Here is a 27,902-nt window from a genome sequence, read left to right as displayed (position 1 = left end):
ACAGAGAAACTAAATTTAATATTGCTGCATACTCTTCCTCTCTTAGGCCAGGACTCAACAGCATCTTGCATTTCCTCTCTCCTCAGCCCATGCTTATGGTAGGCGTGGTGCATAATCTCAGTCCACAGATCACTACAATATCCTTCGAAAAACTCTTGTATCCTTCCTTGGTGAGGTGTTCTTCTTTCTAGGAACAAAGCAGGTCACTGAGTGCTGCTCTAAGGCAGTACTCCCAGCCACTCTGCCAGTAGAATGGCACAGTAGAAGGATAGGGTGTGCTCTCTCAGCAAGCTGATCTGCTCCACTCCCTGGAAATTTGAATCACCATGACACATCAGCAACAGTAGAAGCCCCTGTCCCCAAACCCAACACTTTATACTCTTTTCACTTGGGATGACACTGAGCTTCCACAAGAAATTCTGTTCCCTGGCACCACCATAGATTGAGATGCTTCACTTGAGAAGAAATTTCATTGTAAGCCAGAAGGGCAGCATGCTCCAACACTTAGTGCAGAAAAAGAGGATAGGCAGAAATAGCAGAGATGTCTGAGTCCCTTTTGCTTCTGTCTGGAATATAAACAATCTCAGAATTCTTCTCTACGCCAATTTCCTTGTAGGTTGAAGTAACTGTTTTCCCATTTTAGCAATCCTAGTTTCTTAAGAAGGTAAGACATCAGGTAATCCTATACTTTACTGTCTGCCTACCACCAGTGCTACTGTGTAGTTTCACACAACTTTTGTGCACTCCCCTTGCATTCACCAGCAAGAAATGAACAGATCCATCCATCAGGCTCCAGCAAATGTGTATCTGCAGAGGAGGGAACTCATGTCTGTTACTGATAGCAGCAACTCCTTCCTCAGTGAGTCTGAACAGCCTCTCTCTCCAGGTTAAACCGAGTGCCTTTGGCTGTCTGTCGGAGATGTGAGTGGATGTGAATGGATGTGACACCCCAAAACTCTCACCTCTTAGATCATATACTACTTATGTGAAAACAGTGGGTAAACTTCTGGCAGCTCTTCCTGTTAAAATGGACTGGGGAAAAGCAGCATGTAATTTTCTGGCAGCAACACTGGAACAGTAAAACTTATGAGTCCCCACAGCTATTCCCACCTGTTCTTACAGCAATATTATATTGGATATATACCCACCCATGAGTCTATCTGTGATGTTAGCTCAAATTGTAAAAAACCCCCAAAACAACCCAACCCAGACCCCAGACTTTCCTGCATAGGAAAAAAGGTGTAAAACAGCAGGTGGAAATTTCACCTGTTTTCACATCTCACTTAAGTTGTGCCTAAACCCCTTCCATAGAAGGGAATAAAAGCAGGACAAATGTGTATTGACCCAAAGGTGGTACTGACCAGAGATACTGTAACACCTGACTATGGAGCAAGATGAGAGTGAGTCAGCAGAAGATGTTTGTCTTCTATGCAGAGTCCTAAAATTTGGCTGTCTGTTTCAGGAAATTACACTAATACTGAATCACAGTTCTGTATGCATCATCATCATGTACAGATGTTTTCCATGGTGAGGAAGTTGCTGTTAGGTAAGTCTTAAAATTTTATGCAATAATTTTATTTCAAAATGTGTCCTAGAGCATCCAGTTTTTCTTGTGCATGAAAGCATCTGCACTATTTAAAGTATCTGCACTATTTATGATTTCTATTCTCTTCAGTAAAAACTCTGACCAAGACACTGCAAGGATAGGTGCAACAACCCTTCCATGTCCTACCTGGAAAAGACAAATAGTTTGCAACTATTCTCTAACAAAACACACAGTAAAAAAGATTAAAGAACTGAAAAGGATCAGTGGAATGCTCATAAAATGGAGATTTAGCTCATGACAAATGCACTAGGATTGCCTGGGATTTTTCTGAGATATCTTTTATTTTTTCCATATGATTTTTTTTTTTGTTAGTGGATGTATCTTCAGAAGGAATATACTAATTTAAAAATGCTTCCATAGTGATTAGAATAGCCAAGTTTTCTGTGCTCCAGAAGCTTTTCAAAAAGTCTTGGGGAATAACTTTAAAAATCCCAAAGATTCTAGAGGTTGACAGGGAGTTAATTCAACTCATCTGTAACAAAACATGTTTAAAATTTATTTCTTTTAATAGCTATTATGTTGACAGTGCAGTAAAAAGATATGCTGATAATAGAAAAATCATCCCTTTTGCAAATAATAACAGTAATGAGGCATTATTGTACAAGGGGAAAAAGAAGAGCATTTCATCCTTGATACTTTTTCCCCTCAGATAATATGGCCTTTGGCAAACTGTGATGTTACTGGTCTTTAAATAAAGAAGTTTCCAAACAAAAGATTGTGTAAAAAGGATTTGAAGAAGATGTATTTTTAATTAATGATAAAGCTTGGAAGAAATCCAACAATGAAAGCAATTCTTGTTTTCTAACCTGAAGTACAAATTTATAGTTCTTTCTATAAACACACAGAGTGAAGATTACCCCCGTAAAGAAGCAAAGTGATGAAGTAAAACAGGGCACACATACCATACTTGGAAATGTTTCAGACTCTCAGATATCCCCAACCAAGATGTAAGTTATCTGTCACAGATAGATTTGGGATGTAACATCAATGGAAGTCTGTGGAGAAAACCTTGCTGCTACATCAATAGTAGAAGCCCCAGAAGATCCTGCTTCCTTTCATAGTTACTTCTGGGTGGAAACAGTTCTACTATCTTTTTTCAGTAGCCCAGAAGTCTGCATAGAGTGCATAGAGTGAATTGCAGTTGTTCTTTTAGAGTTTAGTGTTTTGTTCTCCTGGTGTGTGCTGTTTTTATACATTCACTGCTAGTTCTCTGATTAAGGCTTTAGCCTAAATATAGGGGGAAAGGGAAGGGGTGGTTTGGTTTTTGCAAAAGCCAAACCAAAGCTGTTTCAGTTCCAGGTCCCATTTTTTCTGAGCCCTGAAAGTAAAAGCCTGGATGGCTTGGGTAAATGCTTCTAATTCTAGCCTACTCCTATTTAAAACAAGAGGGAGGATGTGTTTTTAAGAAGCTAAAACTAGTATGGCCTGGAATGAAGTCTCTAAAGACATTTAGGGAGGATTCAGATAAACAATTCCATTCCTCTCCCCACCCCTTATATCTCTCATTAATTTTTACCCTATCCCTTCCTTGCTCTCTATCTCTCAGATATAGTTTGCTTCCCCTCAATTGCCAATGGAGCTTGAAATTAGATTTCTTTTACCCCCTTGCTAGTGAGCAAAGATCTGAACCACACATCCTGGTGAAAGTTAACTCCCAGACTGAGTCACTGAGTTATCTTCCACCTCTGTACCTGAACTGGCTGAAACCACACAAAAGAAATTACTGTGTAGTTCTCTGTCCAACTCACATCATTGTTATTTGATGAAAGGATATTGTTGAAAGGATAACTCTGAGTTTAGTTGGACAGAAATAGAACCACCCAATTGTAATGGATTTAGTCTCCATTTATGACAGCAGAAATTGGGCCATACTGTTACTCAAGATAGAAACAGCACTCATTGTCACAATTTATAACTTCATCAGGAGTTAACTTGGGAGCTGCAAGCTGGCAGCAATAATTCATACATTGCTGCAAACTGTATTTTCATAATTTCTGTTGATACTGGCAAAGTACTTGTTTTGGCTTTCTGCATGTTGCAGTCATTAGTATAATATAACATAGCCACTCAGATATATTTAGGGGAAGGTCATTTTTATACAATTATGTACTGGGAAGTTAAATAAACAACCAAGTTAAAGATATCAACAGTCCCACTCCTTGATCCATGCCAAAGTGAATTTTAAACACTAGTTGGTTCAGTTGGAGGAAAAGTCAAGCAGTGATTATGTCAGTTGGAAGAGAGAGGACATTGCATTTCCTTTTATTTGAGACGCACCTGGAATGCTACTCCTTGAAAAGGGCTAAATACATCTGTAAAGCTAGAAGTACTCAAAGACAAGCTAGAACACACTTGGTCACTACACTATTATCAAGATTACTCATCCTGTTGATAATAATGAAAATTCCTATTGAGAGTTCATTGAGCAAAAAGTACAGTATCCTATTTATTAACAGCTCTTTGGAATGTTTTACAAGGCACCAAAGGACACTGACCTTGAAAATAGTATTTGGGTGGAAGTTAAAGTCCACAGTTTTCATTTTACAAGTTTACAGAACAAGTTACAGAACAAGTCACTTTTGAGAAGTACTCATCTTTTACGCTCATTAGATTGCAATCCAGCGATGACTGAACATGATATTTAAACAGTAGTGTTTTTGCCAATGAGTTGCATGATCAACACGAACTGCTAATGTTTTCTATTCTAAACCTTCTCAAAATGTCAAGTGTTCTTGTCAGCTGAGTGGAAGTGGCATAAAAGTAACTTTGAAGTTGTTGTTGATGAGATACCCTTGGGAAATTCAGTATATATATTGAAATGATATTCACAATATTCTCTAATCTCTCCTGCTGCAAAAGAATTACGCTCCAAACTCACATTTCCATTGATGGTAATGTAGCACAGTCTGGGTCTTTCTTCCAAAGAAGTCACTGAGCATTCTTAAATAACACAGGTCTTGTGTCCTGAATTTTCTCAAGTGGCAAGAAAATAAAAACCTAAATTAAAGAAAATAGTTTTGAAAACCTAGACCTGATAACTACCTCTGTTACAACCCTCGTAATTCCAACACTGTTAATTTTTAGGGGTTTTTTACACAGCATATCACCAGGACAGCAGAAGAATTCACAGTTGTCTGAGTCACACTGGCTATAGCAGATTCACAGATTTCTTGATTCCCATTTTCTTCTGTGCCTTGGAACATCAGACAAAGGTAAGGAAACTGGTGCATTACCTTAGAAGACCTAGGCTCACTCCTTGTATCACATGGTTAACCATGTTCACACATGGTTATCATGTGTGAACCTGTACAGAATAACAAACTGAGGCATAACTTTGATGTGCCTGTCCAGAGGTCTCACAGCCTCAGTCAGGTGCCTCCAGAGCTCTTTTGGCTCTTGAAGGACACAATTGCCCCTTCTTGATTTCACTCCATTGCAGTAGGAAGAACCACAGGGTCTAGGTTTTTGGCTCAAATCAGTGCTGATGACATTTGTTACACCATTTACAGCAAAAGCCATGAATTAATTTGCTTCTAAAGTTCCAGTTAAGTCAAAATCATCACCAACACTTTGTCTCCAGTGTTTCATGTGTTGCAGTTCAGGTGTTTCTTGGAGTCCCCTTTTTGACTACCACAACATTTTTTACTCAAAGTATTTCCCAAAAATTTAGTTTGACAGGGGGAATTTTATGGACTACTGGCACAGAGACTGCACACTTTTCATCAGTGTTTGGTACTTTATTCACATATCAGAGAGTCACAGAATGGGTCAGGTGAGAAGGGACCACAGTGGGTCACCTGGTCCAACTTCCCTGCATGTGGCACAGGATTGGGTCCAGAAGGTTCTTGAATATGTCTTTTCCTCAGAAGCTGCTGAAATGTCCTAAAGTCTCTGTTCACTTGTGGAAAGGCAGATTAGTATTTTATGCTGCTGTTCCATGCACAAATGTCTGATTGCAATAATGAATAGTGTTTTGGACAGGGAAACAGTTTTCAGTTTTAGCACACCACAGTAACTACAGTGGTACAAAGCACAAGTGTTTATAAAGATGAGCTTTTGTAAATGGCACTTTATGGGTAAAGTGAAAATAAGCATAAAAATCTAAAAGCCGGGTAGAATTTAGTATGTATCTTTATTATTTGATTTTGTATTTGCATTTTTTCACTAGACCTGTAGCAAGCATTAGTTAGGATATCAGTTCCATTAAATAAACATTTCAGAATTTGAGTGCTTTAAAATTGCTGACTGCTCATTTGTGATCATTTAGCAACACTCAGTGATGATGTCTCTATAACAAGTAATTCATGTCTAAACTGGCTTTCACACTGATGAAATGTAAAAGTTCAAGCATGCTGGTAGAACAAGTTGGCCTCCTAAGAACATTTCAGGGTCATTTCACACGTTTGATTGCATCTGGTCTCATAACTATGACACTCCTGGATCTAAAAGCCTGTTTTCACCCAGGTAATATACAGTACTGCAGCCTCATTTGCATTGTTTTCATAAACTTAGCAAGTGGGTTGAAAAATGCACAGGGATATTCAGCAGATAGGTTAACCCACATCCAGAGATATCCAGAATGTGGGTTATGTACAGGTGGAAGAGGTGGAAGAGTACAGCTGCCACATCCAGGTCAATGAGATGCATCTGGGTTCTCAGCCCATCCTTGCCTCAGCTGGCTTCCTCTGTAAATCAGGAAACCGGGCCAGTTGGAGATGCTGCTTAGCAGCTCACCCTGCAAGGAGGGCACTTTCACTATTAGCCGAAATTGCTCACACAGTCCTGACAGTTGTAAAGCCCAGCTTTTTGCAATATTGACTCACTGCCATGAAGTATTAAATTAATCTTTAGAACATGAGGTAGGAGCTTTCTTAGTTACTAACAAGGACAAACTCTTCAACGAAGTACAGAGATGTAAATGCAACAAAAAACATCTGACCAGCATAAATTTTTAACCAAAACATCAGAAGCCAGGGGACTGATTAGAAGCAAGAGGCTACTGTTTTTTGTGTAAAGTTATAGTGACTTTAATGCTTATAATTTTCAGGTTATTTATTTAGTCTTCACACACATCCACAACGAAGGAAGGCAAAACAATTCTGTCTGTGCTACGTGGGGGTGACAAGGCAGCAAGAATACAGAATCTGCCCAAGGCCAGCATGAGGAGTCTGGAATGCCTGGCTGCCAGCCCCATTCTCAAAATATATAGTTCCTTTCTAGAGACAGCAGCTGTTTGTTCTCTGACACTTATAGAGCATCTAAGATTATTTCCATTGACGTTAATAATCGGTGCAGTCCAGTGAGAGCAAAATTGGGTCATAGATGTTTAAACTGGCCCAATTTCACTGAGGGCTCCTGGTAAACTCATGGTTACACACAACTCTGTAATTATCAGGTTCAGTTTGGGAAGCTGAGTGGCACATGCGGAAGGCTAGGGCGGTAACACAACAGTTGTGCACTCAGCTTTTTTCTGCCACAAGCATGGCCAGTCTTTTGGCCAGGACAGTTCCTGTAGACTGAAATGAAGCTGAGGGTTGCATGCACTCTGTGTATGCATGTGTATGCACTCTGTCTATGCCATCACTAGAGATGTGTACCTTCTGCAAGGAAAATTCAAGCATTTCCCCAGCCTGTGACCGATGCAGGCACCAGAGACGTGAACACACAACACCTTGGGCAAAAAGGCTTCCTCTAGGATGTACGAGCATCCATCTGCATTTCAGTTGCAGCAGGACTTGTCCATCCCATGGCAAAGGGAGCATTGTGGGATTCCAGGGAAAGTGGCTAATAAGGGTGTATAGACAGGAGAATTGTCCCAGCCAAACAGGATCCAGATATGAAGCCCATCCCCAGGTAGGGTATCCCCTTGTATCTTTGTGAGACCTTGGGATAAACATAAGCATTTAAACTTTTTTTCACAACAAAGCTGAGGATATTATATATATTTTTTAAATGCCATGTTCACCAAAATTTAATCATTTTAAAGCATCAGAATTGCATTGAGGCTGGTGGGCAAGACTGCAAGAAGGACCTCAGTGCTTCTGGCTTCCATTTTTTTTTTTTTTTTTTTGAGCAGTAGTAGGCAGAGTGAAAATGGAGGTCAATCTGACTGCTTATTACAAACTTTCTCCTGCTTTTTGTACCAGATTTTGCCCTTACCATATGTCTAGAGGGCATACTGAGACACTATAGGCGTTTCACTGGGGCAATCCTGAGTTGCTGCATAGCACTTGGACATCCTTACTATCACTGATGAAATGCAGGTACCATGGAATGATAATTAAGCCCACCTAAGAATCCCAAACTGTGTCAAACAGCTAACACTGAGTCTTGTGTAATAATCTACAATTAGCATGTAATGCCCAAGGCACTTGCACATTGACAACATGGTTTAATCTAGTAATAAAGTAGGCTAAAATGATTATTTTAGCTAATAGTATTTTTAACAGAAGTGAAAATACAGAAAAGAAGCTACAGAAACATATTGATTTCAGTTGTGCCTCCCTGACAAGTAGATTTTGTTATTTATGGTCCATTTTTTCAAAGAGGACCCAAGGCAAATGTAGAAATCCCTGGTTGTATGAAATGGATGGTTGTGCATCAAAATGAGGGATTTGCATGTTTAACTGCCTATATTTGTATCCTTCTATCCAGTTTGCATATGCAAAGGCAAAGATTGTTATATTTATCAGTGCATAAATGAAAGGAGAAGAGATAAATGACCTGGTTTGCAGAGGTGCTGAGCACATGCAGTTTCCATTTATTTCAACTGGAGTGTGAAAAACAGGCCCTAAGTGACTGGCTCAAGCTCACACAATGCATGATTGTCAGTGCCAGGAAGAAAACCCAGAAATCCTTCCAGTCTAATCCTCCCAGTCTAAATCCTCCCCAGTCTAAACTCTAGACACAGTCTCTCCAAGAAATAAAAGAAAAAAAAAGGAAAAAAAAATCTGTCCAATAGCCTGACCACACTCTTATTTCTATCTTAATTTGCTAAGAGAATAAAAAAAAAGGAACATGAAAAACTCCTGCATAATCTTTAATGACTAGCAAATAATGCCAAGTAGGGCAAGTAAATATGTGTGAAGCATTGCTCACACACCCATCAACTTGCATGTGTGTCACAGATGGTTTTAGTGAAGAGCCAAAAAGAGAAGGAGAGAAAGGAAAAGGAAAACAAGTCCAGATAAAGGGTAAGCTAGAAAGAAAGACAAAGATATTCTCTGTTATTAAAAAAAAAAAAACAGTTAAAAATGCTACAAAAACTAATGATTAAAAAAAATCACTATTCCCTTTCCTTGATAACGTGTAGGCTAATCTCTATATAAATAGAAATAACAGCCCTTTGAAATGGCAATGATTTGCTTGGAAAACATTCATTAAAAACGTCCTGCAATTATTGACTCTATCATTATTTCTTGGCAGCAGCTGAGTCTCACTGCATCTTGTGTTGTTTCTCCAATGAAAAGCAGAGCATTGTTTGGGAAAAAACCTACAAAAACAGAAACAAAAAAAAAAAAAAAAAAATCAGACCAAAAAAACCCCACAAGGACATTGTGTTTGAAATATGTGCTTGGTGACATGGAGCTGATTGCCCAAAGGAATCAGGATACATATATTTGTATTATTGTACACGTGAGTAGCTTGAATCATGTACTGCTCGCTCTCTTTGTTTGGATTATGCAGCTTGGCTGGGCAGCCATCCAAAAGATTCACATTAAATTCTAGCTATATTCAGCACAAAAGTCATCTAGCATCAGAGGATCAAAGTTACATCAACCAACAAGCACTAAGGAATTGATAAGCCACTAAAATTAGGTCATCTCCTAGCAGCTGCTTTTGATGGATGAAGTAGAATTTAGCCTCAGGTTTTCTATTTAAAGATCTGTTACAGCATCTTTTCCTGCAGCTACAATGAGAACACAACAAAGTATAATGCTTCTGATTAAATGTTTAATCATTACTCTTTACTCTTCTGATTTTTTCTGCTATGGCACAGATTTACAGCACATACTATTTGCAGCTTTCCCAGCCCTTTTTAAGCTGACAGTAAAACAGTCAGGATTTTTAATTCCTTAGTTGAAAAACCTAATAAATGATTTTTTTAAAAATATAGATGAAAATCTTTCAAAGCTGTTTACTTGCCACACTTAAAGAGACAGGCTGTCCTTTACTGGAACTGAAAATAGATATCTAAGCAATTATCCCACCACTGTGCCCTCTGGAAGAATCAGTGCATCACTAGGAACTGTATGAATACAAAAGTACGTATATGCGCATTAGTATGGGGTGGGGGGGGCGCTAAGGAAATTCTTATGTTTTTATGAATTTTATTTGTGGCTACATTTTGTTAAATGATCTCATTAATCTAATTAACACATACTTTTAAAAGTACTAGCTAGTGCACTAGGCTATCTTTGGTCATTAGCGACTGGCATTTTAATTGCTAGAGTACAACATATGCCCTACCGAGACATGCTTGTGGTATCAGGGTAATACAAATAGTGCCATCATTATCATCATTAGCATCAGAAGCATGAAACAGCTTTAGAAGAGAGTTCAAAAGGAAATAAACAAGAAAAACGGAATTAATTTCAAATGAATAGAACCTGCCCTTGACCTGTTCAGAAGGTCGGCTGGCTGCAGCCTGTGTAAAACATTGTTGTGTCATCGTTTCACAAATGAAGCTAACGCAGGACTTCACTGTCAGGGTTTTCAATATCACATCTCTCATGTCTGTTAGAATCACTAGAATCTTATTTAAATAACCTTGAGAAACAGGAGGGGAAAAGAAACTACATCCGTACAATGTAAAAAATGAAGTAAATAGTCATCTGCCTTTTCAAGTAAAAAAAATGACAGGGGAGAAAGACTGAAAAATATAGTACATGACAATGCCACATAAGACACATAACTTTCTACAAATGACAGACACGTGCATGCTGCTCTAAAGCAGTCATCCTCTGTGTTCCCTTCTGCCAGCCTTGTAAGTGGGCTGTTGCTGGGTAAGAGTCGTAAGAGGTTGAAACACGCTGTCGTTTCCATTCCAAATTTGGTGTGCCTGGTCTTTATTGCTTGCGAAAGCAACATTATGCACTGTAATTCAAAGTCTAGATCTAGCTTTTTCCAGCTACATACCTCTTCTTCAACAGAAAGCCTAAACTGGGGCAGGGGGGAAGAAGGGGGGGGAAACGTGTAAAAATATGTCTGGAGTAGACGACACATCTGAAACTTTTTCTTTTCAAGAAAGAATCTTTACAGGAAGAATGTAAATGAGTTTAATTTATCAGTTCTGCTTAGTACTCTATTCTGCTTGGATCTCAAGCTAATCAGCTTTGTCTTTTGCTTGGGGCCCCAGAGAAAAAGCCAGCCAGGGAGCCAGCTTGTAGGTGCCTATCTGGCTCATGGAGTAGGACATCTGGTGAGATGCGGATGCTTTGATGCCACATAAATTTCTGACAACCTCAGCTGAAGGCTGTCTGTCAGAACATCTGCTGTCTTACTGCGCTATGACCATGCTATGCATTGAGCATATCTGATATTACACTATGTATATCTTGGGATTTCAGTTTTGACTGGCCTGAGTAGAAGTAGGACAAAAATGCCTCTTCTGTGCTCTAGCTGGCCTCCTTGGCATATTTTAGGATTAACATCCTTTCTGTTAATTTGTTTACTAACATTTACCTCATCACCTCCTAATAATTGTGCGCTTAAGGCAAAACTGGCCAAAGATGACAGAAAGCAACAAGAGTTTTCTTACTTTGTGATATTGCATCTCTGCATTGATCTAAAGAAATAAACACAATGTTTTCTATTGTTAAAAAAAATACCCAACCCTTTTTCCACTGAATAAAACCAAGGATTTTCACTAGGTCCACAAAGTTTGTTTAACTGAGAGTAGAAAAGAAGAATAACATTTTCAGGAGAAACTATAATCCTGGTAAATTTTTCTGGCAGTGGATCTCATTTAAAGTTAAGCCAGTTACTGAATACTTCCTTCTTTCAAATTATTATTATTCTTGACAGTGACAAGCACACATAAATGCCAGTGGGAGTTCAGTTTACATAGTATACTGATTCTGATACTAATCTCAACGCAATGTAACATTACTTAATCCATGACCATATACTAAAACTTTATTGTTCCAAAATGGACCTGAGGCACTTCTGAAAAATCCAATGGGCCAATTTATCATTTGACAGTTTAAAAAATTACTTTTTTTATTATTCTTTCAAAAAAAAATCTTTCTTTTGCCTCTTTTTTTTTTCCTAGGGTCACTGGCTTCAACAAATCATGTGATAATCAGAATTTGGGGATAATCTAAGAAGGAAGAATAGCTGCCCTTCTCTTTTGTTCCATTACTAGCTTTATCCACTGTCAATATTCTTGAAAAGATAAATGGAGATAGAAATAAAACATCAAGAAAAAAAAAGTTCGTTCAATAGTTTCTAATATTTAGGGCATTTGTCTGGTATACTACAATTCCTAGTTTTGATAAAAATGCTATGTTTTTAAATAACAGATTTTTCATTGTGATTGTGAGAAACTGTACTTTGATAAAAATAAGGTGAGGAACTGAAAATAGATCAAATCACATTATTATGAGCTGTAGTTCTACTCAACAGGTATGAAAGCTCTAATAGTGGTAGGTTTTCTTGCTTTACCACACATGGTTGCTATGCATTATGTTTCAAAACACAAATGCACAAACCTCCAGGCAAGAGTCAGTAAAAAGAGAAAAATTGTGGTTACACTTCTTATTAGATGAAAATACCTGCTTCTTTTAGGTCTCTTTGCCTCTGCCCATGTCAGAAGAGTTGTGCCATCCTATTTGTATCTTCTTGGAAGGGCAATATGTCCTATTTCCACTTAAAGGTTGAGGGTTTGGCAAGGAACGTTCTGATCTTCTAAGAGTGAACAAACATTGTGCAAGATCTCATTACAGAGCTCCCAAGTTGCCAGCCTAAAATGCTTTACCAGGCAATCACTATTTCCTGGGTATGCTTATGTACCACAAGGAGCTTGATATTTACGCAGCTTGCAACATGCTATGCATATAAAAAAATCAGCTACAAGAGGGAAAAAGTGTTTATGGAAGCAGAGGTTGGTATACACTGACACATTTTGATGGGTTACTAATATAAACAAACTAAAGCAAAGATTAGGCTGACAGTATGAGGTTCGGTTTGTGGTCACGTGTGCTGAGGAACCAGCTGTGCCAGCCGTCTTTCAGAAAGTGTTCATGTTGTTTTCCATACCCATGAACTGCGCTGGAGAAGAAAACTGTGAAAAGAATGATTAGACTCACAAAATCAAGCCCTTGAACCTGTGCAAATTAAGCAATGGGATTAAGGTTTTTCTCTGCCTCTTAATTGAGCCCCCCCACCATGCTCTCCAAGCTCAGACCACATGGCCAAGTTCAGTTACACACTTCATACCTATAGACAAGTAAATAATATAAAATATGGTCAGATGTTCTGCTGGAACCTTGCCTTCTTTCAGTGAATGGGCAATTACTCAATACTTATGTTTGTCCTACTCATTCAGCATGAGATCTCAGGTATCATTTGCTGCATGCTTTCAAACCCTACAAGCAAAAGAGAAATTTTCTTTTTCTCAGGGTTTTATCTGGCTTCTACATAATAATATGTTCACATTGTTTCCTGTTTTGTTTTTTTTTCCCTTTAAATAAACTTGAATACATTTACTAAAAGTGTGATGTTATTAGTAGCATTTTTAGATGCACAAAAAATGAGTTTCAGTGAGAAAAAAGTTAAATTTGTCTATACTGTAAGTTAATTTGTATGGCCAGTGGAGTTGCCAGCTCCAATTCTCAGTACTCAAGAGCACTCTGTATTTGCCAAATATGATTCTCACTGCCATCAGTTTCTGCTGTGAGGGTTTAGTATTTCTGCATATCAGATCAACACTTCTAAACATGGATATTCCTAAATCAAGAACCTACTGTTCTTCCCCAGCCATCTAGGTCCTTCTCTTCACCTGCTATTTCTCACGGTTTCACTGATGCATTGCACCAAAGCTGCCATCTCCCCCTCCTACCAGGTCAGTAAGATTTGGATTGCAGCAAGGCTAGCATCTTTACTCTTGTGCCTAGTATTTAGCTCCAGATAACTGCTGACAGCAGCAATTTCAAGGGAGATTTGCAATGAAAAGTCTCTCCCGTTTGTGTATGTGCCTGGATGTGTGTGTAGCAGAGGTGACTGAAGTAGAAAATTATCATTTTCCCTTGTCTTTATCTAGCGTCTTGTCTAAAAGCCATTGATCACATCTCTTTCCCTACCCTGCAGCTTGTTGATGGAGGTGTAGAACCCAGTTTGGGGCTGATTTACCCCTTTAACCTTTCCACCACTACTACCAGAGATGTTTAGGGCTGGGGTTGCCTCTCTTGGGCCTAGACCCATAATTGTGAGTGGTTTAAAAGTTATAGTGAGAATAACAAGAAAAAAGAAGAATGCTCACTAAATAAAAAGAGGGGGAAAAAATTCACACTCAGGAATTTATTTAAATCCAGACCAGACTTCTAAGTGCAGTGGTGGAAGACCCACATCTCAGAGCTGTGAAATCAAGTGGACAAAACCAATTTTATGTGTGTTTCTAGGGGATGATTTGAACACATTGTACCAGACCTTTTCCGGCTAAGATTCCTAGAATTAAAGCTTATCCTTGTGATGCTGCCAGCAGCCCATGTAAGCTTTGCCTTGGTCAAGAAAGGTACTTTCACAGCTACGTCAAGGCCTTTCCAACTTACTTGCAATAGCAGTAATGAGTATACAAAATATTTTACTTCCATTTTCCTTGCCATATATAGCAATTATTCTGTCATTCATCAAATGTACACAAATTTCTTTTCATATGTAAATAGACCATTTGCTTCACAGTTCTAGCCAAACAGTTGTGCAGTTCTTTGTTAAGAAGATAATATATTTAATGACAGGGTGCCTTGTTTCCATTGTATGGAACAGGTGTTGTTTAATGGCACAGGCATTGTAACATTATATTCATTTATTAATGTGAGTGTAACGAACACATTGTAGAGACATGAATGTACTGGTCTCATGGTTAGGGTTAGTGGTTTCTTATGATGTGGTAAGTGTAGGATAGTGGCTTAGATTCAGCCTGCAGAGAAGCAGGAGTTCATTATAGCAAATCCAAGTGATGTGGCTGGTTTTGGCCCTTGTTCACTTTTGAAAAGCAGAGAATACATGAAAGACTTCATTGAAAATGTGCAAGTTATTCAGTGTGGTTAATTCTACACTGGCTTTGCTCCCACCTTCTTTCAAGACTGTGTATGTGAACATGCTTTCTGAAACAGCAAAACCAATCTGCAATGCATTTATGTTGCTTTTGGATACATGCACAATCCCTAGTATCCTATTTCATGAAGTAACCTGTCTTCAAATATGAGGGAAGAAGTCTGTAGGTGATCCTATAAAGCCATGAAACAATACTTGGTTGGATAGTGCAGCTACAGAAAGTCAGTCCTTTGCTCTGTTTCACATATGCTGCCACATTTTAGGAGTTTCTGCTCTGAGTGTTACTTATCTAGAAATGCTGCTCAGAGAATTGGCAAGGTACCTACAGCTGCACAGGCAAATCAGGTTGTCGTAGTTTGAAAGGAAATGAAGTTTTTTGTGATGGTGTGGTCAAGCCAATCGATGTTCAGATTTTAATATTAGCACCTAGCTTGTCCACTGAGGGCATGGATACGCCTCTGAGAACACAGAGAGTTAAAAGCTGTGAACTCCCAGGGCAATTTCCTTTTGAGTTCCGCTTTGGGACTGAGCAGACCCTCAACCCTCCCTGCCCAGCTCCGAGCTGGGCAGGGGGGGAGGGGAGCCATGCGGCCGGAGAGAGGTAGGCCAGGCCTGGGCCCAAGGGTGGAGGAGAACATTGCAAGGGCTTTGGGCAGCCATCCCCCATTCCCCCCCCACCCCTGGAGAGAGAGAGAGAGCCAGAGCCGGTACCTGTGATAGCACAGCCAAGCGTGAAAGAAAAGGGGGAGTGCCCAGCAGGGCAGCCAGGCGTGGGAGTTCATGAAGCAAACCGGCAGAGCCTGAGACTTTTAACCCTTCTGGGGAGGATGGAAACCTTGCAAATGCTGATTCCTCCTGAAGTTGATGAGATTGAGAGATGTTGAGAAGAATCCTTGGTGGGAGGAGATGATGGAGTGGCCTTTGGCTGGACTTTTCTTGTATAGCCACAGCAGAACCACTGGTGTTCCTGTGACACAGAGACTGCGTTCTAGGGGGAGGCGATGGCTCAGAGCCAGGAGAGTGCAGTGATGTGGAGGAGTGTGAACAGAGACGACGGGTGAGGAGGGTGGTGGTGGTGCCCTCCATCTTCGAAGAAGAGAAAGAAGAAGATGATCTCTGTTCAAGAGACCCCTCGGCCCCAGAGAGTGAAATTTAGGGGGGACAGGTGTCCCAAAAAGAGAAGGACTGTGCTCTTTTTAGAACTGGACAAAGTATCCTTAAAGAGAAAAACCTTAGAAACAGCTCTGGTCCATGTGCAGTGGTGAGAGCACTGGACATGGAAAGAAGAAGTCACGATAGCAAAATGTTCTCCGGGCAGTGCCACACGTGACATGGAAACACGAGAAGTTTTGACTGTTTCCTAGAGAAGTCTGTAGTACAAGAGAGACTTCTGTCTTCTCGAAGAATTAAGAACTGATTATCTAAAAAGTGGATTTGGTAGTAATAGAATTAGAAATCTAGGTGGAGGGAGGAAGAAGAAATTTAGAAAGTTTTCATCTTGAGTTCTATGTGTTTTGTGTGTTTTTCTTTGTAGTTTTAAGTTAATAAAGTTTTTTTTCCTTTCAACCTCAAGTTAGAGCCTGCTCTGCTCTGTCTCTGATCACATCTCACAGTGAGTGCCAGGGAAGGAAGTGATCTCGTAGAGGGACTAGCATTGCGCCAAGCTCAAACGATGACACAGGTGAATGAGTGAAGTAACTAAAATATCTGATTTTTCTTATTGTGTGAAATTACTCATGTAGTATCAGTCAGAGGGCCAGAACTGACAAATGCAGGTAAATGCCAGCAGTGTCCTTTTGCTTTATGGAACTCAAATGCCTGCTTCAGTTGGTTTGGATACATCTAATCTTTTTTCACTAGTGCCTCATGCTAACTTTGATGCCCTATATCACCATTATGCAAAGCATTAAAAGAATCTTTTTTTAACCTACATTTTTGGAATCATTGCCTGTAAAAACTAAGGTATGTAATGAAGTGATTCTGTTAAAGTTAATAAATGTGACTAAATCCTCACCTCTCCACTTTACCTTCTAATATATGACATACCTTAGTTTTTGTTTCATCTGGTAATTTAATCATCTTAATCATGTGATTTAGTATCTCATTTCCATCCATAATGCTAATGGGTTCTTTTAGAGCACTTTGTATACATCAGCCACAACCACTTTCCTAGTAAAGCAAATGACAGCATCCCATTGGAGATTTTCATTACTACTTTCTGAACTCCATCAGTTCCCCAAGTTTTAGTTCTAGTGAAGGATCAACAAGAGAACAAGGTAGCTATGAAATAAAGTGCTAATATTATTCAAATATTTTCTTCACTCTTCTCTTGAACGTATTTCACATTTTTGAAAGCAACTGAACAAATGATCCCATGAAGTTGCTCAGCTTTTCTTTTTCCTTAAACTGAAGAGCCTTATTTTCTTCTCACTAACAGAATTTTTGCAATATTCCATCTCCAGTTGCAGCTGAATTTCTTTACATCTACAACTCAGTAAACAAGAGGAAAACCAGATTCATTATCTGCTTTCCAATGTTCTCCCATGAGGCTTGGGATCAAGGCATGGATTGTTCAATTCCAGCAAGAGAAGAAATCTCTTCTGTGTTCATGGTCAGTCACAAACTGGGAAGAGTGAAAAGCCCCGACACATGATGATCCCTAAGCCCTCGTAGCTCAGCCCAGATAACTGTGCTTGGAATTGCCATGGGTATGTAGGACAGGCAAAACATTTGGGGTCTTTATTTGAGCCACTTCACAGAATTGCTGCTGTATGTTAAGTCAGTAGCAAACACTGTGCCTTTGCTCTCAAACCAGGCTCTGCCCCACATCCCACATCTCATCATATTTCCAGGTTAACTCCAGGTTAACTGCTATTAACTCGGGCAACAGCATCAATCTTCTTGTCCCTCTCATTTCCCTCTCTCCTCTGAAGACCCAATTTCTTCTATGAAAACTGGTTTTAATGAGCATACCTACTGCAGGTTACAGAGAGCAGGGGAGTCATCATCCAAGGGCACATTGGTTCATTTTGCACCGTAATAGTGACACGTGCTACAAATACTCGCACAGGATAGGGGTTCCTGTCTTGGCCATGGCCTATCTGGACATTGTAGAAACCACCCTGAAATAGACCCTCTTCTCAAAGCAATTTGTCTGCCTAGCAAGCAGGACTAACAATGGATTCCTTTTGAGTGGAGGCATGGGCAATTCACTGACTGTAACAAAACATGACAGAAAACTGGGAGCAAATGCATCTTTTGGCTTTCTGACACAATACTGTATCTGACCAGCTATGTCAGGCTGTTCTACTTAAATAGTTTTTAACCAAATTATTAACCAGAATGAATTCTATAACAAGATGGGAAAAGGAGCCAGTAGCCAGTTGTGGCAGACCAAACAGCCTTCTTAGAAGCCTGCTGCTCATCCCTCTGAGGATGCAGACCACAGCACAGGATTGATCACACAGGTTGCATTATCAGCTCTTCTTTTTATTAATACCTCAATTTTGTCACCTGCCACCAGAGACCTCAGGACAGGCTTTTTAAGTATGCCTGTCATGCAAATCAGACTTTAAAAAATCATGCTCTCCATGGTGGAACAGACAGCACAGCCAGATTTACCTAGCAAATCACTCTGCAACCTGGACTTCAAAAGGAGAGGCACCAGGGACAGCTAAATCATACGTGGCCCTGAGTGGACATTGCTCAGACATCTTTGCTACACAGACTTCAAGGCTACAATATGACAGCTTTATACCTGAACTGGAACAAGAGTGAGCAAAGTAGTTCTCCTATCTCTCTCATGGTAAAGATATGGTAAAACTTTCCACAGCATCCTCTGAACTAGCTGTCCTGTGACATACAAACATCCGCCTTACCTGCCAACTTAGAGACACATGAGGTATCACACTCAATTTTACACAGAGTACACTTCTACCCACATCAGGAGATCACACTGTTATCTGCAGCAAGCACTTTTCTTAACTGATTGAAAAATAACGTGATGTTGGCCAAGAGAAACACTATTTCTCTACACAGGAAAATGAAAAGAATATATTCTTAAATGGACAAAAAGAAATCTCTGAATGATAGAAAAAGGCAAAAAAATTATGTTCATGGCCAATATCACTGCATCTGTCAGTGATATTGGCCAACCTACCCTGAATTGTCAGCAATGTAGCTAAGAGCAAATTCTGACCAGTACCTATGTTGCATTTCATCTTACTATAAAAAAATTACTAGCATCAAAGTGATAGCAAATCACAGCAGCATGAAAATAGCAAAGCAGGTAGATAGAGAAGACAAGTGAGACAAAGTTTTCCAGAAATAATTGTCCCTGAACAATAGATATTCTCTGTGCAAAAGCTTTCTAGTGGGAAGAAGATCTTTCAACTATTATTTTGAAAACATTACTCTTCCTTAATAGAAAAAACCTATTAATATTGCCCTGGAGCACTTGAGAGGCAATAAAGGCCTTACAGTATTTTAAGAAGAAAACCTCTGTCTCCAAATTTCTGTTTTCCACCCTAAAAGGAATAATATAATTAAATATAATCATACAGACTGTCTTTTAGAAAACTTCTAATGCTTTTTCTTCAAAGGTTTATGAAGACTGAAGAAGGCTCAAGGATCTGTGTAGTGAATCTAGAGCCTATATAGCTGAGAGAGATGCAGTAATCAGTGAAAGTATAATTCCCTCTTTCTAAAAATTTGATTGTGCCTGAAGTGATGTGACAGATATGGGCACAATGCAGCTGTTGTATGGTTTCAGGCAGAATGCAAGGGAGACTCAAGTCATATGGGTGCTAATATGATGTCACTAAACATAGCTATCATTAAATTATTTTTAAAGTTTTAACACGGAAACATGATACTACTAGCCAACAGTTACTGGACAGACCAGCTGGGGAGATCTGCTAGAAGCATAATTCAGGACATGGACATTCAAGACATTGCATATGAATCTTAAAATAAGCAAAAAGTGGGGTAGAATTCCAGAATTAAAACAATTTCATAACAACATTCTCCACCATGCCAGCAACTCAGTGCTTCAGGACACTCCCTGGTAACTGCTGTGGTCTTGCTATAATGATCTCATCTTGAATTGTCATTACATAATGAGCTAAAAAAAAAAAAGTATCTTGTTATCAGTGCAGAAACCCCCTTATATTCTAAACAGAAAATGCACTCACAGTTTATAGGTATTAGTTGCTGTGTTTTCTTCCATCTGCTTCCTAAATATCAACTCGCTAGTGACCTCATGTAATTTAAATTTTCTTCTTTTCCTGTTGACAGCTGCTGGGTGGCATAGAGAGTAGAATGGGTCAGAATGGAGCAAATGGCACAGCAAGAATTTATACAGCAGGACCATACGTGGCACATTTAGCAAGGAAACGCAGAACAGAGGTTGTGCTGTGCCAGCATGTAGTATGAGCATTAGTAGGTGACAGGACTCCAGAGCAGAAGGGTTTCCTTGCAACATCTACCATTACCTGGAGCTACTATGATGTTGTATTGTGAGAACACTACTTAAGAAATACAGCCTTATTTTTTTTTTTCTTTTTTTAGTGATAGCAATCATGTTTACCCATTCTCACACTACTGACTTCTAGTTAATGAGCTAATGTACTCCTCAAGTTATGCAACACTCCCATAAGATTTTTCAGATTACAAATGGATTTTTTTTCTAGGCACTATATTGCCATATAGTCCTAAATTATCAAGTGACCTGCATTAATTCAGAACTTCTGAAAAGTCATTATGCAACATAGCAACAGAGGTACAGGAGCAGAGGTTAGTCATTACCATGCCCTTAATTGAAGTGACAGCACTAAAAGCGCATTAGGGAAGAATTTCAAAAGGCTACACCTACAGTGTCTAAGTAAAGAACCTAAATGAAGTATTAATTGAAAGTCAGAGAAGTAGAAGGTTATGAAAATAAGATAGTAAGAGTTACAGAGGGAAGAGAGACTCTGTTGATTGAAGAGAAATTATTTATAAGGCCAACTGCTGTAATTTTGGATAAAAACCCTCCAGTAGAGTTATCAAATCAGACATTTTGATATTACCATGTCTATGTTGAATTGACCACAATGAGAGATAATTCCTAAAGATGCTAAATCCATACACTGGGGAACTCACCCGGGAAGGCTGACCATGCCTGACATTTGGGATAAAATACCATGAGGTTGCACTGCTCATTTGCCCTCTGTACTCCTCCATTACTGCCTGCTGGTGATATGCTCAGAAGGAAACCTGAGCTGCCCTCAACAGTAATGAAGTGCCATTGTGTTTTAACAGCATGCTTAACTTACATGTTTCAGTGTTATTTTTGGCAGCCATGTGATAAAACCCAAAAACTCCGTGTGTGTGCGTGCGCAAGTACGTTAAATTCAATTCATATGAGCAGCAGGCATAATTCTGTCCCAGAAATGAATGTAGTATCAAGGCTTAAGTTTTCTAAAAGTGTTTTATCCTATCTGATGCTTATTTGGGCAAAGAGAAATCTGCTTGTCCTGCTGGGAGACACAGCAGCAATTTGCAGTAGTACATCTGCCTTCCTCCCATCCCAGCCTTTAGCATTTCCCTAGTGCTGCTGCACTCCTATATACAAATTAACCGGAGTAGTAGAAGCAAATCAAGACCTTGCCTCATGCCTCCTCTACCCCAGGACCCAGAATAGTCTACTATGGATCACTGGGCTTCAACACAGAGTTTCAGGGGTACAGCAGGACTGAAGCAATGCTCTGTAGGTAAGGGTAATGCCATTTTTAATAAAAATATAAGGCGTTTGGAAACCCATCTGCATTAATGCTGAGACACCCAAGGTGTCAATAAGCTTTCCTCCAGGCAGGGTAGCATCTGAAGAAAAAACATGGAGTGCCTCCCATGATTACTCCTCCCCATGGTTTCAGAGTGTCCTTCACATGATGGATAGGTCAGGAAAGAAGAGCAGTATGAAAAAGCATTAACTATCAGCTGCCATATCTAAGGCAGGTGAACAGAGAGGGATACTATAGACAACCCCAAGTTAACTTCAAACAAAGCCAGCTCAGGTATCAGGCTGCTTTGGTCCAGACCACCTGGACCTCTCCAATGGCTACTTTGCAATCCTTCTTCAGCAGCATAGCCTCATTTCTGGTGAAACCAAACCAACCAGTGGCATTTGGAAGATGGTTTCTTTGTCATGGCAACACATAAAACAGGCTTTGTGGACAGCAAGAGATTGCTGGGCTTGAATAGGCAAGGCTCTCCTCTTGCAATAGTAACAGATGAAAATTTAAGTGCCCAAAGAGCAACATAAAAAGCAGGAATGGGGAGCAGTATGAGCTCGAGGGCCTTGAGGAAGGATAATGTGGCATAGCTAGACATATGGTGGGTGAAGATATGTGTAAGCTGCTGGCCACATTGGCCTGGACCTGGGCAGTGATTGTCCTCTTGTACTTAGCACTAATGAGGCCACACCTTGAATCCTGTGTTCAATTTTGGACCACTCACTACAAGAAGAACATTGAGATGCTGAAGATTGTCCAGAAGGGCAATTGAGTTGGTGAAGGGTCTGGAGCACAAGTCCTGTGAGCTGAGAGAGCTCTGTTGTTTAGCCAGGAGAAAAGGAGGCTCAGGGGAGACTTTATACTGTCTACATCTGCCTAACAGGAGGTTGTGGCAAGGTGTGGGTTGGCCTCTTTCATAGATTTTCAGTGGCAGGCTGAGAGGAAATAGCTTCAACTTGCACCTGAGTTTGGGGGGGGATTGGATATGGGAAAAAATGTCTACAGCAGAAGGGCTATCAAAGTTGGAACTGGCTGTCCAGGACGTGGTTAAATCACCACCATCCCTGTAGGTATTTAAAAGATGTGTAGATGTGGTTCTTAGAGGCATGATCTACTGGTGGGCTTAGCAGTGTTATGTTTGGGCTTGATGATCTTAAGGATCTTTTCCAACCAAAATGGTTAAACAATTCTAAGCTACCTAAAAGTCTATATGCTGTACCTGGTTGCTGCTGAGTCATTCGGTGCCTTTGTGCAAGTCTAAACTCTGTGAAGAACATGTTTCAGATTCTTCCCTTTGAAAGTAGAATAATGTTTACTTAGCAGAGTAAACCTCAGAAACACCAAAAGACTGTCCTGCACTTTGAAGCTCACAGATACCATTTTACAACAGAGTCATTCCCTTTTCTCCTGCTGCTGTTTTCCATATCAAAATGAAAGGATTCAATGAACACTGAAATGAAACCTGGTTACTAATGGAGGTCAAACCTTTGTCCCTTCAGATTTCTTTCCCCAGTCACCTCTGCCTAAACCTGCCTTATCAGTCCTCACTGTGTTCCTTTATGCACAAAACTGTGTGTACTGTTCCACGGAGCCCCATGTTGACTGCTGACAATTTCTTTATCTGCCTTCCCTTCTGCAGGGGTACTGTCTCTCTTCTTTTAGACAGAAAGCAGTTTCCACAAATCTAGTCAAAATATAATTATTGCAAACCCTCTCCAAATTCAGCTGAAGGCTGAACAAGCTCAGAAGCTGCTTGCAAGGGCAAATAGCAGACAGACAGACTGATTATAAAGTAAGATTGCAGAAGCCTAATTTTCTAATGAAACCAAGCCATGGTAGAATTAGGAGATTCACCATGATATTCCACAAAGACTGTAATTCATTCACCTTATTCAATTTATTATACACTACCATTTTTCATTTCACAGAGCAACACAAAATATTACACAGGAAAAAGAAGACCTGATCCCTCAATACAGTTGTTCTAGGGGTCATGAACCTCATTATGGGTTTTGCAAGCAAATATAAAAAGATTAACTACTGCATTGAAGAATTTCACTTAGGCTTAAAACCGACAGAAAGGTTAATAAACAGAACTGGGATATGGCTTTATCATCAAATCACTATAAGACTGAGCTACACTGTTTTAACTAAATAAAATGCCAATGAATCACAGGCATATACAGGAATAGGATCTACAGGTCACCCTTCTAAATTTCAGTAGATACAGCATAGTCTCCCTCACAAGCAGTCATGTCTAGGTATCTAAATACAGTTCCCACAGCTGAGCTCCATTCTGCGGCTGCTTTGCAGTGGTGTACGTGCTTTACATTTTGGTATTATGCACACTTCAGTCTATAATGTGTGAGCTTTCTGTTTAATTTAAGTTCCTCATTCCATTTGTGGTTGCCGTCAAAGTATTTAACCTTGTTTAAAACTCAAAGAACTGAAGAGTTACCTCAACAATATTGAAGCCTATGCCTTCCTGATGACCTGCATCCAGCCATTTTAAATCAACAAACAGTGTCTTTTCCCTGACCCTTTTGAGCTTTTGTTCAAAAGTTTGAAGGCTGCTTACTGACAAGTGATTTGTTTCCATTAGAACATGCCTCATTCCAGCCATCCGTGACCATTTTGTACTTAGGGCTTTATAACCAGCACGTCTCAACATTCCTAAAATCCCAGAGAGGATCTGAAAATAGAATAAGAAATGAGCATTTAAATTAAAAGCAACAGCACTTGCATGAAGCTGCCAGGTTTTTATAGTAGATAGTGTCTTTTTGCCCACCCCCACTCTCTCTACTCCCCCTTTTTCTCAGGGTTGTAAGCCATGTTTTCCATAATATTTTGCAATGCCACCTAGGGTTACATTCACTCTATTTATAGGGGCCTGTTTAAAGTGAAACAGGTGTCAGATTGAATGAGGCTGTTGTCAGCATACAAGTCCTCTTGGGGAGGGGATGGGAGGTTTACTACTTTCTGTACTTGGGGAATTTACAGTCTGATCGCTAATCTCTCAGCAGGCGGAGGGGGAAAGGCAGAAGAATGGTGGAAGGAAAGGTTAGCTTTCTGCTGGAGCTATGCACTGCTGCCTCTCCCCCAGATCCATGCAACCAGACCTTTGCTTTTTTCATGTGCTGAAACTGATCTGAGTGTTTGTAAAAGGGGCCAGACAGCCTGTCCTGAGGAATGAAATCCTTCCAACAGACATGAAACAGACAGAGCTCAGCTGAGAATGGGGCAACTCAAGACCCCTGTCCCACCCACCCCTTTCTGTTGATTACACCAGGCACCAGTTCCAGAGAAAAAAGATCAGCATAATGTTTCCACGCTTCTCCATCTCATGCCACCTTTGCCATTATTATTTCCTCAATAGCAATCCATTAACATCACAATCAGGAACACTGCAAGGACACAAGCTACAGAACACTGTGCTAGTAGTGTGTAGCAGTAAATACCAGCATGAAGAGTCCCTCGGACACTGAGTTCAGAGTCAGACCAAGAAGGCAATGAGTATGTGAATACATGAAGGGGTGGCATGGGAAGATGAGGTAACACTCAAAAAATAGTTTAGAGAAAAGAAGTCACAGCTGTTTGCTCACCTTCACTTTGTTAGCAGGATGACCATACTTATTGCGAAGCTAGTGATTTGTAGGACTTAAACAGAGACCACTAAGACATCTGACACAGACCAGTAGCAGTTCATGAATTGTTGAAACTATTAATCACTACCTATATCAAAACTAAGGCTCCAGAACACACCAGACACACTACAGTGAGAAGAAAAAGAGTTGCTACTTATTTGTCCAAACTGCAGAAGTCAACTTGACACATAGAGGGAGGACAAATGTAATGTGATGTAAGTCAGACAGCTGACATGAGGAAGGAGAATGGAACAAGAGAAAGCAAGACTGGCTTTTCTTGCTGAGAACATTTAATGGAGCAATAAGTGCCTTTTCACCACAGTATAGGAATCAGGTCTTTGGGAAGTATAGAAATGAGAATCTCACAAATGACATCAATGTGTAGGGAGAACCTGACAGATGTGCAGCATCAATGCCAGAGGCATGGTGTGCATCATGAAGACTGGAAGCAGAACTGTGAGGGTGAAGATAGTGTGGTAAGGCAACAACAGAGACTATCTGATAAGTAAGATGAGACTGGTGACAATGATTTAGAGGTATCTTGGATTTATCTGGCATCACCAGTGTACAAGTCTGGCCAGATGATGTACATTTTTTTAAGTATTCACAGGTATTTGTGAGTAATTGGAAGCTAACAGCTTCCATAACACCTGAAAATGAGAGGATCTTTAAATATTCCTCTCTTCCAGATTTTTCTTGAATGTGGGTTAGGCCACCATACTGATTTCCATTGCAAGAAAGTAATGTGTAGTTCTTGGAAAGATCTAAGTCACATAAAACTGCCATACTTATCCAAGGAACAAGGCGTTAAGGCAAATGGATTTACATGTGCAAAAATCCCAGTTCAGCATGTGTTTGTGGATTTACTGTGATTCATCAGTCATTCATGTTAATTGGCTACACAAATAATAACTTACATTTTAAATTTAGTATTTGTACTTGGAGTTATCACTACTGTATAACTCATCATGGTATTTGTGGTTTCTTTTGTGTACTTCTTTATGAACATGTGGGGTTTAAATATAATGAAAATCACAAAAATATGAACAAGTAATCACAAAAATATGAAAATCCCATTGCACAGAATTGCAATGGGACTACTGCATAACTATTTTGTCTATTAAGCAACGAAAAAAACCTCTGAAAATAACAAAGAAAAAATATCACATAACTTCATGGAAAATGGGATTGGGAGAAAACACACAAATATTTAAGTACAAAAGGTTAAATTTTCAGAAGATCTCACCAGCTTCCATTCCTCAAAATGAACACCAGACTCATTGGATGCTGAGTGCTGTCAAAAATCTAACCACTTCACTGAAGAGCCTAAATGGGAGCTGAACCGTCTTTGTAATCTGATCCCATTTGGGAGATGTGGCATACCAAATTCTTTGGAAAGAACTAGATCTTATCACTGCCATTCCTGATTTAATAGAACACAGTTGATAGAGCACTTTGTGCAATATAAATAATTTCAATAACAGATTTCCATACAGCAAAAATAAACAAGCAAAAAAAAAAATCTCAGAAGATTTGAAGCAGTTTTAGCAGGTTGCTCTTACACTTGATAGGGAACTTCAAAACAGGCAGCTGGATAAATCCCCATGTGCTCAGAGACACATGGTCACAACTTCACTGGACTTTGCCCTTCCCTGACCTCCAGGGCCTCTGTTTTTTCTTAAGCACCAGAGCAGAGGGAGAGTACTGGGGACTATTAAAACTGCCATGGCTCTCTTGCCTGCTGCACTATCTTCCAAAGGACGGTGCAACTCTTTCTTCCATTCCACTGTCTCTAAAGCTCTTGTGCCCAACCCCTCCCTCACAGCAGGGTTCAGGTGTGCAGCACGTCGGTATGCATATATGTTTATGTATATAAACAGATGACAGTACAAATGCTGAGACTTTGCAGGCAGGTAATCCAGAGGAGATTACAAATCCATTGCTTCCACTCCCTGAAAAGTGTTTGGGTCTTGAATTCAGCTTTATCAATGGAAACGCTTTCCAGGCAAGGTCCAGTCCCCTGCAACCCTTCAGCTTTTGTCAAACCTTATACCTCTAAGGAAATGCTCATATCTTGAATTATAGGAAATGGAGATGACAATCACTGTAGTCTTTCTTGTCATTCTTAGGTTCTTATCCCTAATATTCTTGGCAACTGATCACTTCAAAATTATTACTATCTCTATCAATCTCAGTAAATCTGCTACCTGCTAGCTGTAGCTCTTTGTTTTGCTGTACTCTCCTACAGATTCAGTTTGTTTTGCATTTTTTTCTCAGATCACAGTTCTTTCAATTATTTCTGCAAAACATCCTTCCTGTCTACAGCATCACACGATTCTGCATTATATTTTCATTGTGTGACAGGCCTGCATTCTTGAGGGTCACTAAATCTGCATTTGAAAATTCCATGATGGCTAGAGCAGAAGCTTGTACACCACTCCTTGTGCCGTAAAAGTAACAAAATAATAAAAGCATTACTGTGCAGCAGGAACCTCACATTCACCTTTCAAAGGGTTTGCCACCCTTATGGAGTTAATTTACATTAACATAAATATTCCATTAGTAGAAATGTTTATAACATACTTCTCTCTCAAGAGCATTCTG

At 39.7% G+C, this 27,902-nt stretch overlaps 1 long non-coding RNA gene across 10 annotated transcripts in view; it reads left to right on the top strand.

Moving 5' to 3' along the window:
* The window catches only part of LOC108962939 (uncharacterized), an 82,593-nt gene that overhangs the window by 6,265 nt on the left and 48,426 nt on the right, over window positions 1-27,902 (top strand). For 6 of the 10 annotated variants that reach the window (XR_007780418.1, XR_007780422.1, XR_007780423.1 and 3 more), the window contains exons 2-3: window positions 1,463-1,546; window positions 4,691-4,818. This is a non-coding gene — a long non-coding RNA (uncharacterized LOC108962939). Of the gene's footprint in view, window positions 1-1,462; window positions 1,547-2,451; window positions 2,554-4,690; window positions 4,819-6,653; window positions 9,639-11,879; window positions 13,561-13,585; window positions 13,729-27,902 lie in introns of those variants that run through there. The other 4 variants (XR_007780419.1, XR_003945890.2, XR_003945887.2 and 1 more) reach the window with 4 other exon arrangements.

The sequence above is a fragment of the Serinus canaria genome, chromosome Z (assembly GCF_022539315.1).
Source record: "Serinus canaria isolate serCan28SL12 chromosome Z, serCan2020, whole genome shotgun sequence".
Classification (NCBI taxonomy): domain Eukaryota; kingdom Metazoa; phylum Chordata; class Aves; order Passeriformes; family Fringillidae; genus Serinus; species Serinus canaria.
Note: the sequence above shows the minus strand (reverse complement) of the source record. Positions and strands in the feature narration are given on the sequence as shown.